We start from the raw sequence: 17164 nt of genomic DNA on the forward strand, positions 1-17164 counted from the left end.
GCGGGAAAAGGGAAAAATATGTCGATGTTCTCACATAAATTTTATCCAGTAACGATTAACGTTAAATGGATTCACCCTTGACGAGCTGATTAAAGCCGATGGTTTCGGTCCTGGAACGGTGGTTTATTCGAAGGACCCCATCCGAACAGGGACCAGAGGGAGAGTGAACACACAGGGCACGCTAAACATGTCTCTTGCAACAAGCACTAGGTCCAGGAGCAGTGTACCGGTAGGGAAACGTAATGATTGATGTAAATCAAAGGCAGATTATTTTCCGATTGGATCGTTTGACAAGATTAAAGACGATAGCGATACACACACACACACTCTATCGCACGCATGGTCGGTCTGTAATATGCGGTGGATGTGGAAATAAATTACGAATTGTGATAAACTGTATCATCCCACGATAATGACATCATCCTGTGCAAAGGAATGTTGTGTGTTTTCCTAAAGCATTATTATTATTTTGAAAAAATGTACATCGCGTTCTATATGAATAATAATAAAAGCTATTGTATTTACTAGGACTACAAAGCCTTTTTTTTCGAATATAGATGCTTTATAGTGCCAAATTACTGTATTACTATTCAATGCTCAAAGTAATTTTCTCAAAGTAATAATTACCATCCAGCTGTTCCCACTAAATACGCAACATGATTTTCGCGCTACGAATATTTGGCCTGGCAAACAAAATTGTCCCTTTGATCCGCTACAAACCGATTTTAACACGTTTGTACAGGCAGCCGTTTAGTTCATTCTGAAGTAATAAAGCCAAACTCCCGCAAAAACACTTCATTCAGTACAATTTTTGTCATTGAGAGACTCTGATCTCATAAGCTATATTGTTTACATTCCAGCAAAATGACAGCTAGTGTAAAAGAACCGAATTGAAGACACTTCAAAATGACAGTATTGCCAGATTGCACTAAAGTAAAGTATATTAGTTTCGACGTCGATTAGTAACCTCATGAACTTATTTATTTTACTAATACATTGTTTGTTTGTTTTTTTTAATGTATCTTTCAGTTTTAATATGCAAGCGTTATATATCAGTTACAATTATTAAAATATTAGTATTGTAAAATGTTCCTTCAAAAGAAAAGCACTTTTCGAAAGTAAGAACTTTTCGGCAAAAGTGAGGCTGAAATTTTGTTATTGGAAAAGTTCTCCAAGTTTTTCTTAATGATACAAGTGGATAAACAAAAGCATAAATGTAATGAGTGTCATCAAAACAAGCGAAGGAAATATCACAATCTAAAGGAAACGAAAACATATAAGAATAGCAAATGATTTGCCTGTACTTCTTCACAAGGGTTTTTTTTTCTATCTGCACGTCAATCTTCTTCAATGGAAGCGAAACTACCGCGAACCATCTTCATTACGCCGTTCTGGTTGAGTGAATTTTCATTAGCACTTTTCGAGTGCAAAGAGCTAATTTGCTTGTGTGCACCATATTCAGAGTTGCATTCGGAGGTCAATGCAGGTGCAGCTGCAGTACACCGTTCGGAAGCACATTAACTAGCCGTGAAGAGGTTTGTTGCACATTCTTGTTCGATTGCGCCGAGCGCATGTTTCATTTTAGCGCAATGTTTTACGCCCCACGTGATAGTACTTGTGCTAGGCATTAAGACAATGTTTTATTGTACCCTGGCAGGGATGCAGTTATGCAAATCCCGAGACAACATTTTTTACATTTTGTTTTTTCGCCGAACTGCTTTTGACATATTTCTAGCTTTTATTCGAAGTCATTTGCACATACACAGCGCACAAGTCGTGCATGATTGTCGCGTTATTTATGCTTTGATTTATAAAGCATCAAGTCCACAGTATGGGAAAGCTGAAACAAGGGTATGCTGTTGTAGCAGCAAATGTATATGAATGAAAGGGAACAATTCTGTTGTGTACAATCCATGTTAAGACTTTCTCGCAACCCGCTGCAGTGGTTATCAATTAGTTTGCATCAAGTGTTGCAATGTATTATACTGTAGTTTAGTACATAAATAAATGGCTTCTCTAAACATAAATGGTACACACAACCGAAATGTAGTTAAAATTGTATGAGTTCCAACTACTCAAAGTCTCTGTAAGACCTTTATCCAACCAACCAAGTAAAAATAAAACATGATGTGGAAACATAGAGGTTTTTTATAGCAACTTTCATGGGATTATTAAAATATCTCACTGATTTTTTTTTTAAATACGTCCATTGTGCAGGTGGCAATGATACATAGAAGAGCCTCGTTTTTATCGGAATCATCACAGTAAGCGGCAATAAAATTGAACAGTGATTAGTTAAAATTGTGCCCACTCATTATCCAAAATTCCGACAATGACGTTAAGATTGTTGAATGATTTAAATTTCCCAGGCTGAGCAGTCGATCTGGTCAATCGAATGAAACCAGTAAAGTCTTTTCATCCATGATCAAACCGAGTTGAAGTGATGTTGTCAGTTTCGGTTCGGATGTTGTCACTGTATTCTGTACTGCATGTTGCGCCATGCTATTAAAATTGTGCTCGTCCTAGTGCGTTCGTTGTCGATCATCCTACTGCCTCACAAACACGAGGTCCTCCTGTCCACTCTTCTTTTTCTCCCACGGTCCCCACCGGATCCTAGTTTTGCGTTTCTTAACGCACGTGTATGCCGCACACAGGTGACAATTCTGTCGCAACAGATGTTGTTCAGTTGCTCACTGGTAGGGGCTAACGCCTTGCCATAAGTTGAATAGTGATAGCAGAGGACGACACTCTACCGTAAACGATTTGGAAATAGTGGATTAGATAAGATTGACAAAATATCACACATATTACAACAACATATTCATAGTTAAAAAAGAACCTTCTTCGTAAGCGGTGAGAGCTCTTTGAAGCTCTGGGATAATGTTCAGGGGTTAAACTTAACGTTAAAAAGACAATCGTTCTGGACGTAGGAATGTGTACGTCATCTAACCAAATCGTGGCTAAACACAAAAAAAAAGCTAAGACTGTCAGGAATATTGTTTTTAAACAACGTTAGGGAAGCAATGTCTCGAAACTGAAACACAGTAATGCAAAATTTTTATTTTATGGTGAAACTACATAGAAGGGGAGGGATTAATTTACACATTCCAGCTATAAAAAACGTATGTTTTGCTAACGAACAAATTTCCAGCGGAACAACAATGCCTTAAGGTTCACTCCGATCATATTAAACTCCAACGTCAATACCATCAGTACATGCTTGCTTACCAAGCGGTTTAATTGCACCTTGCCTATATTCTGCTAAAGATAAAAAACAGGCCATCATCATAAGTCTAATTTAAATATTAGTTCAAATACTACCAGTCGCTAAAGTAATAACGGGGGCAGACTGATCATGAAACAAAATATGGAACACTTGCATTGAGCTAGGTTGAGCTCAGTACAAAAGCTAACCTTGTTCTTGTTAGTAAATAAAGCAATTGTGCTTGGTGAGCTTATGAGTCAATGGCGACAGTTGCGTTATGCTCGTACTGCACCTAGGAAGAAAGCATAGGGAATAAATTTGCAAAATGTTAGAGAGTTGCTGTAGCTTGGTAGCAACTAGAAGAATGAATTATTTTTTTTATTTTATCGGCAGAACGGCCGGGCCGTATATCTTATAGACTACACTTAGACGTTAATAGTTCAACAGGTTATTATGCTATGTGATGGGGAGACATTTCCCTTTCGGTTCTCGGTGGACTCGGTATACATTTTTCTATCCTTTCGGGATCTCATTGATTTCTCCCTCTTTTCGATCGGACGGTTGTGTGACGGTTGGATCGGAAAATTCAGCGTCCTGATGACATGCGGTGGCGCACATTCCCTCTCGCTTTTCCAGTGTTTGGTGAATGATATTCGGCGCGATGACGTGCTTTCTTGATATATGCTTGGTGATCTTGCCTATGTTGTCATCCGTGAGGGCTGATACCCCCGGTAGATACAGCATATATCTGTCTCCAAAAGCGTGCCAAACTGTGTCTTGGCAGCGTCTGTCTCAACCGTTATGGGAGCGTCCGCCGAAGCATCTCTAGGTGAAACCTCGACAACAGCAGTAGGACATATAACCAGATGAATTAAAATTTTAATTAATACTAGGCCAGAGCTTTTCCCTTTGATGTTTGCGTTTTCCAGAGCCAAATTAAACTAGCATAAGAAAAACGTTGTTTTGAAATTGTAATACCTGTAAATAAACCATTTAAAAAATTCGATCAATTTCGAGGTTTAAACGTCTCATGCATAACTATTTGAAAATATCAATACTAATAGTAATACACTCATTTAATGACTGCAAATTCTTCTTCTTTCATTAAATTCAGTCGCCAACAAGTTTCATTTGGGTTTGAAGCGCTTCTACACTGGATGGTTATTGGATGATGCAGGAACATACCATACCCGTTCGGTATGAGAACATAAAATCAATTGCCCATGTTAACAGGTACGCATTCTAACTGAATTGGATCACGAACCTCTATGCAATATGTCAAATAATTTGCAAATCGTTGTGATAGGTTACATATTTTTGAAGTATATTGTATCAATCATCTTTCTTTTTCAACTTTAATTTTACAGTTTTACAGCAGTATGATGAGAAAACATTCTAAAACAAGTCAAACATACGTTTTACCTTCCCAATTTTCTAATCTCCAGGATTCTTGTGTTATTTTCTTTCCGTCATGTACGTGGGCAGTTGTGCTACCTACAATCGAGTCGAGCGTTCGGCCACTTATACAACGGTCAACGGTTGGTAACGATTAATGGACCAGGTGCTACTGAACCGACAACCTACGCGCTGCTATCCCGCTGACAAGCTAACAACAAAAGGATCGCCCTGAATCAAGAAAGGTGTTGGTGGATTCGTATCGTGCCGAATGCGCACACTTCCCTATAAACAGACACACGTGAGCTTCTGCGGCAGCGTTCTGGGAGGTAATAAAATCAATTGATTTATGCTACCGAGCAGATGCTACTACTGATGGTATTGGTGGTATTGAGATTGTCTGAAAAAAATCCTGCTTTTGCAATGATTTGATCATGTTCCTATCGAATAGTTATCTTTAACTGCACTATTGAACTCCAGATTATTTTTATTGCAAGCATACTTTTTAATGTGATTTGGTAGAATCTATAATGTATGTGATCTCATCAATGAGTGCAACATTGAAAACTCTATTTATTTGAATATTGGAGCACATCTTAAGTGCTTCATAAGTAAGTTTATATTGAGTTGTCAAAAATTTCAACAATGGGAAGGTCAGGCTACATGAATCTTACTGCACTTTTTTTTTACAGGACTTTACGAGCTGGATCGTCCGGTGTCATTCGCTTGACGAAACCAGCCTACTGAAACCGGACGAGTTTGTTCCGCTGTACAGTAACAGTAAGTTCGCCGTACAGCTCATAGAACTCGTCTTTGTAGCGGCTCCAGCGTTGTCCTTCCACACATACGGGGCCAACGATAGTAACGATAGAGTTCCATCTCACTCACTTGTTTAAACCATTTCACAGAATCACGTACGGATTACTGAAAATCTTAAAGCCTCTACCGACCGAACATTTGTTGTGTTTTTCCTTTTTCTTTTGCCTTGCTTATAAAAGTACTTCCTTTCGCAACACTCTTTCGTGTTACGATAAACATCCATAAACATCCCTTTCATATCCAACATTAAAAAAACGCCAAAGTTCTTCAAGTTCACGCACACGAGCTTTGCACATTGTGGCAGCAAAAAGGAAAGCATTTTCATATTTACCGCTTCCTGTTCCTGTACTTGCGAGGGAGCCTTGGATTTTCGGAAGAAACCGGTATCAAACGGTTGCGAAGGCGCGAACGTACGTTTCCGTTTTACTTTCGTCCATTACGGTGAATGGGATGGTTGGGAAAGGGCAACGTGAAGCGCAAATACCTTGTGGAGCCGTTAGCGATATATCCGGTACCCTTTGGAGCGTAGAACCACAAATAGTTCAAAAAGCACCATTATTATCAACGCCTCGTTGCGATGGCCTCCGGAACGGATGTCGGTTGAGGTGATGAGGTCTGACTACTTTATTCCTGTGACGGCGTGCAGTGTGAATATGTGATTTCGCAATGAACCCTCCTGTGCACACCTCGCGGTAATAAGTCTCGGGTTGAACAGGTTTTCGGGTGGTGGCTAAAGGACGCCAGCTCCTTGAAGATGTGGGTTATGTGTGTTGATAATGTTTACCGCAATGCAAGGGAAGCCTGTAAATGTCGTTTTTCCGGTACATTGGTGAAGGATGAATGCGATAGTGCCAAAGCGAGTGTGTGTGAGAGCGGGAGAGAGAGAAAGACAAGGGACAAGTAGAAGGGCCACTTTTCATACTTACGTCGCTGTCAGTGATATTTACATGCCAAAGTCGCGTGATTTATGACAGCTGTGGCTGCACATTTGTACCATTTAGTACCTGTAAACGCTGGGTACTGGGTACGGGAACCCAATGAAACTGGACTTGTCACAATACAAATAGCAATTTTGTACAGTGAAGCAAACTATAGTCGATTAAGCTTTAAAAGTCTGCAAAATTTAATCATTACAGATAATGTATTATTTTACTGTCACTAAAAACGAGCCAAACTTATCCACAAAGATCGTTTAATCAGTTGTTGTTCTCGTAAAATACAAATGATGTGTAATGTTATAATGTATCTTCCAATTTTATTGTGAATTTATCACGCCGTTTGTACATTTAATCCATTGTTATGCGTGAGTCAAATTAAACGAATTGCGCCATAATGGCACAATTGTCAACGTGATACTGAACGGAAATGGCTAAGGAAGTTTACAAGGCTGATCGTAAAGGATGATGTGCATCATTTATTCGACATCACTAAGCAACGGGAGCTTCTTTCAAAGATTTTTACGAGGATCTTTGGGCACCTGAGGCGCAAAACATTACGAAAGCATTAACCTCAGAACTGTTTGTTCATTCTTTAATCTGCATTTTTAAGGTGCCCCTCTAATAAAGTTAAAGCGAAAAGCGATATATATTTTAACCTTTTATTGAACAAGAACCTAATGCCAACTTACTTATCCGGCGCTACAACCGATTCGGGATCTTCACCTATTGCAGGAGTCCTCTAAACCGCCCACGGTCGAGTTCCTTCGTCTGCCAATTCACCATCTCGGCCTTTCTGGCGGACGCATCAACGTCATCAATCCATCTCAAATTCAGCCTACGACGTCTCCTTTGTCCATGTGGACGACCTAAAGGGACTTTACTGGCTGGGTCGTCCGGTGTCATTCTCATGACGTGACCAGCCCACCAAAGCCTGGCAAGTCTAACGCGGCTAAGAGGGTTTCGTCAGTTTTGTACAAAGTCAATGTCTCAGAAGTATACGTGAGTACTGGAACTATATAGGTTCTATATAGCCCCAGCTTCGTTCGTCGCGACAGGTGAAATTTTGGACTACTTCGAAAGTGCGATCACCTGTTTGTACATCACCCCTGCGTAAGTTAGGATTTGTTAGCAGGGCCGCTGGTGGTGCCACCATCGACTTGGTTTTTGCCTCGTTGATCTACTTGCCAAAGTTAAATCAAATGTTCTTAAGGCAGTTGATAATTTCGAAAGGACCGGAGAATGTAGACATTACATTCAATTATTGTTAGTAGAAATTTCAATGAAATCCAGATTAAGTTATTCATAACTATTAACCATACATACTGTCCGTTGTCCGTGTCCGCACGCATTCTAGTGCAAAAATCGTGAAAGCTTTTTTATACAAACAAATACACAAACTAAGAAGACAAAAATCGATGAAACCGTTTATTTTTTTAGCATGTTGTATCCATACTGTGAGACTTCATTTACAAATGTTGTTTAGATGTGCAGTTCTTTACTCTGCACTTCACACCAGCGACTCTTTACTGCATCAGATGTATTCACTAGTGTTTTACTTATCTTGAAACGATTCAGCAACGCTTATCAATGGGAAGCGAACGTAGCTTTTAAGCTTAGCCTAATAATGTTAAATCTTGAAAATAATAACACGATTACCGTTTAGCACGTATGCACATCAATGATGTGTACGGCATTGCACGCTAAAAGCATTCGCTTCAACATGTTCATTTGAGCTTGGTTGGCTAGCTTTTATGTCAATTGCTGTGAAAGCATCTCGAATCCATTAGAACCAGCAGTATGTCTTAGCTCTGAAGGGTTTTGGCTTAGCCGCATGGTATGCTTTGTATGAGCGCTTGTGTATGTTGTATTTTGTTTCGTTTTTCATATTAACAAAATCGTCCAACACGGAAACGATCAAGAGGGAATGTTGCCAATGTGTATGCATTGAGGTAGAACTAAACCGATTTACCGAAATAGAAGCGTCTGATTCCTATAGACACCATTCAACATTAGTCACATGCACGTTCTTTAAGCATCTGGATGCAACTTCGCACGGTGGTGGCGAAACAGGTCCATCGGAGAGTGTAAACAAATGGCAAAAACGTACTGTATGACCCTTTTTGAAAAGGTACAATTACGCTCTTTCTAACCTAAATCACCGACCGTCGTACATACGATTTTGGTAACTCCCTTTTCCCAGCGCTTGCAATCCCCGGAACCGTTGTGAAAGTGCCCGAAGCATATGTTTAGGGAAAGCGGTGGTGTTTGTTTTCGTTCTAATCGCACCACTCGTAGGTTTTGCCCTCTGGCATGGAGGTTGGAATAGGGAAGATGAAACTGGGAAGAAGAAAAAAATGAGATGGTCCAGGGCCAATACCAGTGCGCCAATAACTGGAAGAAAGGAAGAATATATAGAAAACTGGAAGGCTGGTTTTTGCAGTATCATTTATGTGTTTTGTTTTGAAATCGTAAAGATTGACGCAAAGTATGATTTGGGATAAAATTTGTGTTTTCGTACAATTCAAAGCAATATACCATTACGCGAAGCCAAGGGTAATAGCATGGTAATTTCTAAAATATCCAAATGTGTTTCAAATCCCAATACGTTGCGAATTTTAACTAGGACCCTGTGGTCCGAGAAATCAGGTGATTTAATTGTAGATATGGGTTTAAAATCGCATCAGGACTGGTTCCTTATGTTACGGATGAATGGTGTCAAAGTAATCCAGAAAAAAAACGAGGAAATTTCTCAAAAGTTTAAAAGTTCTCAAAAAAGTTTAGTACTAAAAGAGAGGAAAGGTAATACTTTGCAGAAGAACAGGGTACATTAAGATATAACCAACTGTATCCAATTGTGTCCACCACTCCAAGATCATCAACTAGAAATGTAGTCTAGGTGCAGTAGCATAAATTTTCAAGTACAGAGGACACGTAAAAACATTTCGGTATCACGGCATTGTTGAGACGGCCTGCCAATTTAACTTCCATTTACAGTTTGAGCTTAAAGTGCAAAACCGAATATCTACCTATGAAAGCAAACTTCTGCTGTTCCGAATACACACTCCTTCAAAAAAGCACGAGCGATTACTACAAAAGGATCATAATGATCTCCTAGCCGATATTGTACCATTAGTTATGTCTAGAGCACACTTAGTAGACAATTATTGAGATAAGCAAAATTAAAAAAAACTTGAAAGTGGAGATTATTGTGTCTTGCGCTCAAGCATTAACTGAGTTTAGATAATTAACAATTAATTGAAACATGTTTAATGTATCAAACAGGATAATTGATCATTTAATCATAGTTATCATTTATCGTTTTAACAATCTACATTTTTATAATGTACCTGAATAAAAATATTTTAAAAATATGAAATATTAAAAATATGATACGCATATTTGAAGGAATCTTAATCTTATTATATAAATTTAAAAAAAAAATCAGTTAAAAAAATACAAATAATTGAAACACGTAGTTAGTGGATTTGGTCACTTAACCAAGTTAACAGAAATTGTAAAAGGTGGACTACAAGGTATTAATAAGAATTTTTGGATGATATTTTAAATATTGGGGTATTTAAGATGATATTTTAAATATACCCGAAATAAAAAAAATATATATTTTATGTCAGTGGCACGATGGCATGATGGTAGCGGTGGTCTTCACACGAACGGACCGAACCAAAATCCCATCCGTACGCAAAACTGACTATCCAGCTACGGTTAAATAAAGCCACAGAAAGCCACAAATGGCAAACCTAACGCTCTTGATGCTGTTCCCGGTAAAGAAAAAGAAGAAGATTTTAAATATTCCCTCGTACAGAGCAATAGTCCATCCAGGTCCGCTTCGGATGAATAATCATAATTAAGATAAGTTCGATTTCAGTTTTCTTCATTCGCCACTAAATTAAACGTAAACATGGCTGCGATTTGTTACTGGCAAAATGATATAATTGTTTGATTTGTATTAATTGTTGTTTGTTGTTTGTATTAATCAATTTAAAATCATAAAAAAACTGACCAAAACAATGTATTGATAAAAAATTAAAATGGTTAATAGTGAACATGATTCGAAGACGCAATAATTAAACTCAAGAATACACACTAAGTGTATGTCTGCGTGCACCGAGCATAAACATTAACGTTGACAAGTAGGTGAATACAAGCAACAGCAGGAATTTACGGCAAAAGAATCATGCACGGTATTCACTTAGCAGTACGGGCAGCATGCGCAAGTGCTCTCGTTCTTTTTTGAATGCCAATAGAAGCAAAGCCATATCGAGGTATCAAAGATGAAAGAAACTTCATTTATCACATTTTTCTTAAATCACTATACAACTGCGGTATGGTCCGCTGTGACTGTGAGCCACATGAGATCGCATTCATCTCCTTCCTTTATGTGCTGGAATATGGCCACAGAAAACGTGCAGTAACACAAAAACAAAACCCAGTGCCACTAAAACACGGTACCTTGCACTAGCATAAATGCGGAAGGCGTTAGAATGGAACGTCATGAACACTGGTTAATTGAGTTGGCTGGTTTCATTCTCAACCGTTGACAACCGTTAATTGTCTCGGTACCTCTGGGATGTACAGTGTAACGCTTTCGCCATTCACCCTTACTTGCCGGTTATTCCCGCCTGGTGCATGCTTGTTGTTTACATCCGTTGGTGCTGCACCCGCCGTGATCCAGTTTGGATGGCCCTTCCGGGTTGCTTTAATCTTTTCCATTGCCATCCATCTATGATGGCGCGTCAAGTGCGTATGTACTGCGACAAAACCAGGCCTCCTTTCGGTTTCTGTTTGATAGCATTTGGTGCCGCCACAAACTGTGCATGTGCATGGCTGATGGGAAAAGTGCACATAATTAATGCTATAACATTGCCGTAATTTAGTGGTATTGGCCCTGAATACACAGCGCGGCGTCGGTCTAACGTTTCCGTAACGTGGCTGGTAAACTGCAAGGAAAGACCCACGCTGGTAGCTATAACGCCACGCGACAAACGCTCCTATGATGGAACAGGTGATGAAGGCAACAAACAGTGTGGAAGAAAATAAACTTTGCCACACCCAGGTACTGCATTAATCGTCAGTCCGCTTATACTCGTGACTTCAGCGACCGCAATCAGAGTGTTTTGGGTTGAAGTGTCCAATTAGTAGTTCCAGCTCGTGCCCGTGGGTTCTTGAAGTTTGAATCAGCAAAACGCGGTAGCGATGGTTTGCCCTCGCATTTGACCAACAAAAGCAAAACAAGATCTCCGCTCAAGAGCTCGCATTAGGTGTCATACCAGAGCTTATTAGTGCTACTCGGAGAGAGTTTATAATTACAAAATTGTAATGAATAGCATCAAACGGTACACTTGAGTGCGTGTTGGGTTAGTTTTCTTTTGGATTTTGGATTTTTTTTTCGCTACGGTCTAGCGATACATGAATGAAGACACTTGCGAGATTCTTTTTCGATTTATTACCCTGAGAAAATACATGTAGTATAGAAACATAGAGACAACACATTATGCTGAACAGTCTTTCTAGCATATTGACTTTTGTTACATTTGTATGGGATGCCCTCTAATTAAAAAAAACACGTGTACGGGTAATAAAACTTGTGAACCCTAATTATACGCTGAAGAGCATTATGAAAAGCAGCTTGAGAAGTGACAAACCGTGTCTTACCCACTTGAAACGCATCGGAGCATATGGTCATGGGGCCTTACCTTATCATTGTTGCTATTTATTGTTTTAGTGAACTGTTGCCATTTTAATTTGTTTGAAATTCAAAAACGGATTCATCTACCGTTTTTATGATAGTTTTGTAATCAAATATACATGGAAGAAGTGGAATAGTTATTTAATATCATCCTTTTCATTTACTTAAATCAGTTATAATATTTATCTATGCGACCAAGGTTTAGTAACAGTTCCAATTTTGTTTAATTTCATCAATTACTAGGCGCCTCCATAATAAATGGAGTCCATAATGCGGTCCATAATCGTACCGTATTGTTAAAATAACAAAAAATCCTCAAGCATCACTAAACATAAAAAAAACCACGGCTTACGAAAAAAGCAATAAAAGATTATGAAAGTATTTCATGTACGGCCCGGTATTGTATTTGGTAGTGGTACAGGTCCCACACGGCAGGACCAAGTCAAAATCTCACCCCGGTAGCACCGTTCCCCGGTAGCACTTTTAGCATTTTTAAGGAGTATTAGTATAAGGAATTAACTATTTTAAAACAAATGCATGGCTCCAAATGTGGCCTAAGGAACTAGAATCTATTTTCCAACTATATCGTGTACTATCAGAAATCGGTTTCATAAAACAAGAAGGTATTTTTTATACACATCAATGTAGATGCTTTAGTGAACTTACTTAGAGGACGAGCTAAAGCTTCGAGACATGAAAAACATATCGTTACGTTCCTTTTACCGTATTAATTATATTGTTTGTATTTATTGAACATCGTGATCAATAAGTTCCAATACAAATTTACATCGTCAAGTATGTGTCATTATTTTTGCATCATGTTCATGTCCTGTTCTGTGTTTGTTGTCAGTTATAACTGTCCATATTCACTTTGGAATAGGCAATGTGTTGACTTCCTGTCAGTTGTTATTCCTCCGGAGGAAGAGAGGAACAAAGAGGTTGAATCGAGCATAGATTTTTCTCTTGTGGCACGGAGGTCAAAAATTCATTTTTTCGGAAGAGAAATTGTTCGTGCTGCAGTAGCCACACGTGGTGTGCAACATGAAAGGGCGTAGCCTCCAGCTAGGACAGTATTCCTGAGACAAATAGGAACATGGCACGCATCCAAACTGCACCGTCTATGACAGTCTGCAATCGCGGACACCCTCTTTGGTATGCTAGGGAAAAAAACACCAAATTCAACGCGGCGTATTTAAACACTTGATGTTTGGTGTAAATTGTTGCCTCTAGCTTTCGAAACCTCAGCAAAGATGAGTGCATGTGGCAATTTTATCCAAACGTGGTTTCAGAACTATAAGAAATGTTGTATATGTTCTATATGAGGCAAATTTCCAATGGCAAAAACCAGAAACAAAAATACCATTGGGTATTTTTAGTCGAATTTTGAAATTGTGTTCGAACTTATTGATCACGCTGTATTACAATTTATTTTGTTACGTTTATAATCGTGTACATTTTTCGTTACATATTAAGTTACTTTAATGTCTATGAACTCTATGAGCGAAACCTCGGTGTAATATCTTCCATAGAGATGACTATGATAAAAGGGTTGGTAGAGTAAAAATAAATACAAACGCAATTAGGGTGTGAACTCAGCTTTCATTGCAGAGCGAATGTCGCCTTCGTTTTCCTCCACGAAGTATTGATGGTGATGAGATATCTATTTGTTTTTCCAACCAAAACTGTCTGTTTTCGCTAAACAAATCAAAACACTTTTATCTCCAATGGTCGATAGCCACTCCGCATGAAGGAAAGTGGCTTATCGATGCAACATTTTTAGGACTAAATTAACTCTTAGTTTTCATCGTAAATGGAGTTACTATTTTTACAGATTGCACAGCCTACACAACTATTATTAATATTTAGGATTACAAGCAGGCTAAATGAAAATTGTGTCTAGTTTCAGTTTCAACATCAGTACTGATATTTGAATAAACTGTAGGGGGTAGGACATACATTTTTTTGTATATTGTTTTACACATACAGCTTTTTTTTTGAATATGCTAATATCTCAACTTCGCACCTTACATGCTTTGAGAATAAGTCGGACAAATCAAGAATATTTAGTACTCATTGTCAGGTTATTCGTATTGTTATACTCTTTTCGTATCTCTCGTTGGCTTTTCAGTTACTGAAACTGTTTCCAAACCACCAATGCCATTGGAACAGTCGGCACACCGTTCTATCGGCTGGGTCTGTGATACTTTCCCCACGGAAGGGCTTTTCACTCTAGGGATGTTTACTTTTCGCGTGCAAAACTAACATAAAAGCAATTTAGCAATTCGGCGCACAGTGCCGGTGCAATGGAAATGCCAGCAACGTCGTACATAAATTAGTACCGATCCCTGTGACGGTATCGACCAGGGTTAGGAGTGTTCAGCACTGAGCCCACAAGTCAACTGGTGAACCGTCTAACAATGTTGCTCATGTGTTATTACTAACGCTCGCAGCCAACTAGGTACAGCACTAGCAGAAGTAATAATAGAAGCACCAACAGCAGAGTATTGAGATTGGCGTTTGTAGTGCTTCCGACCGGTGCAACTTACACCGTACGCGCACCTTTCGCGTGCCGTAGTTGCCGTTGCGCGATGGTTGCATTAATTTATTACTACGCCTCGCGTACCAAACCGCGACGGCATTGAAATGGCCGTCGACTGGTGTTAAAATGGATTCTTCCCGAATGAAAACAAGGATACTTTACGGGAGAGTCGATACAAGGTCTGTGGTTGGGCCGTCGGGATGCGCGTCCATGAGTGAGTGTGTAACGTGAGTAAGAACGCGAACATATCGATGCATGCGCATCGACCAGCCAAAGAATTGACCAGAAGCATAGTGTGCACGGACATAATTGAGGCAATAAATTGTGTCGCTTGCCAAAACCCACACGAGTGCCCTATTGCAATGGTTAATTTATGTACACGGTCTACAGTGAATTATTGATTTGAGTGTAAGCCGAGCATCGTTGCTGTGCCTGGGTGAAAAGGGGTGAATATAGCTGCATGTGGACATGTCCCCATGTTGGGGACACTTTCGGAAGTAAAGAGATCTTCTTTCTTACGCGTCCCCGGAAAGTGGTAAGTAACGCACTGTGCCGCAGAGACTTGTTTCCAATTAAACACATAAGGGTTATCGTTAATTTATAGTGTATGTACACCATGTTACGGGCGCGATATGGAATGAAGGTTGCGAATATTCTTCTACGATCGAGTTACGATGTTCGATATTAGACATTGACAGTTCAATTTAAATGTTTGCTCGACGCGACTGATTAATTGGTAACTTATTGGTAACTTGATAGTTATTCTGAGTTTACATAACATCTTGCCAAACGTTCGACAGAATATTGGACATTGGTGATCATTCTGACAAGGACCAGATTCTTGCAGAATTTTAGTCAATTTATCTACTCTGCTGGTAAGAATTTGGCAAACTATTTTTAATCCCTTGCAGCAATCGGATTACTAGGAATAGTCCAAACTTCGCATACAAGACCCCTTTACTCTTCCGGTGAATAATAAGAAACAAACCATCACTGTCTCCCAACTCGTCAGCAGGATGCTGGCCAGCGTACATAAAATCCACATTGTTCCGTATCGGTACCGCGTACCATATACGCGTGCAATGCTAAAGCGCCTTTCGAAATGATGGCTCTTTTCCCTGGATACCGCTTACGGTGATATCAGCTTTCCTTCCGTTTTCGCTAAGACCGGAGCGGTCCACGAAATATGACTGTCAATAAAGATAAGTTCAACAAATAAACCCACACTTACACACATTGGTATGAAGCCCTTTCGCCAGCTGCCGCGCTGTAAACTGCAGACGGTGGAAAATGGATTTCCACGTTGGCACCATTTTAAACCATCGTCTCCGTCCGTCGGAAGTCGGCGCTCCGGACGATGCAGCGTGGTCCATGCCGAATAGTGTGTGTGTATTTAGCCTTCCGTTTGCCCAACTCCCGACTGAGTACGGCACCCTTGGGAAATTGGCTCAGAACGACATTTCAAGAAAAAATCATCGCTGTTGTCCGGGGCACCGAAGAGCCACGCGCGCTCGCACGGTAAAGCGGCGAAAGAAGAAACATTTTAAAGTATTAGATAACAGCAAAGAGGTAAATATAAATCAGATTTAGACACAGCAACTCCTACCCCGGTACGGATGGGCCCGATTTGCACAACGGCACTACGGCGTCTAGTGGGTCGCACGACGTACCGTTTACGGGCGATCGTCTTTCCAATTTTTAACTGTCCAATTTTGACCGAGGGCTCCGGAACTCCCGCTCGGCCGGAGAAGCTAGGGTATCGTGTGAACTGTAGATTGGTTTGATTGAGTGGGCAAATATTTAGATAAACGGAAACACGAGCAGCAAATATAACCTGACATTGCCTCAACTAAACGTATGTTACGTAGTTTGGCTTTCAGCCAGATTCGTTACTGGTGATAGCATTTTTTTTAAGCGATGACAAGTGGTAGAATCCCAGATCGAGAGATCGGGAAAAGTGTTGCTGGTTTTATTAACTGTTTTTTAAAGTTGTTTCGTATGTTTAATAACAATGTCTGTAATGTTTACGGCGAAGAAGACTACTCCACTAGCAATAAATGGGGCTTAGATTGATCGTAATGCCCTCAAATAAGCTTTTAGTTTCACTTAATTTAGTCCTTTCATCAACTTTTGTGAAATCCATATGACAACGTTTAAAAATAAAATATAGACATTTCAATTAGTTCTTTGCTAGACGATTTGTGTTGGAGTTTTTTCTTCTACCGCTTATTCAAAAGATAATTCTTCAAATTGAAAAACTAGACGCCAGAACGTTGTTTTCAGGGAGCAATCATTCTCCAGTAAAGTTCTTCTTATTTTTCCTAAACTTAAAAACTAAACTAAACTTAAAACTCTATTGTCTTCACATGCAAAAGCAATCAGCCTATGGAGATTGCATAAGGCTATTTGCAAAAGTATCTCATTCAATGTTGATCATTTGCACATTATTCGCTTATTTAGTTGAATATACTTTATTAATAATATCGTATGTCATCTGATATCGAATATCATTCATAATATCTGCGGACTAATGTTATTTTTGATAATTGAAGAATTATGAG

Source organism: Anopheles marshallii, chromosome 3 (genome assembly GCF_943734725.1).
Source record: "Anopheles marshallii chromosome 3, idAnoMarsDA_429_01, whole genome shotgun sequence".
NCBI classification, from domain to species: domain Eukaryota; kingdom Metazoa; phylum Arthropoda; class Insecta; order Diptera; family Culicidae; genus Anopheles; species Anopheles marshallii.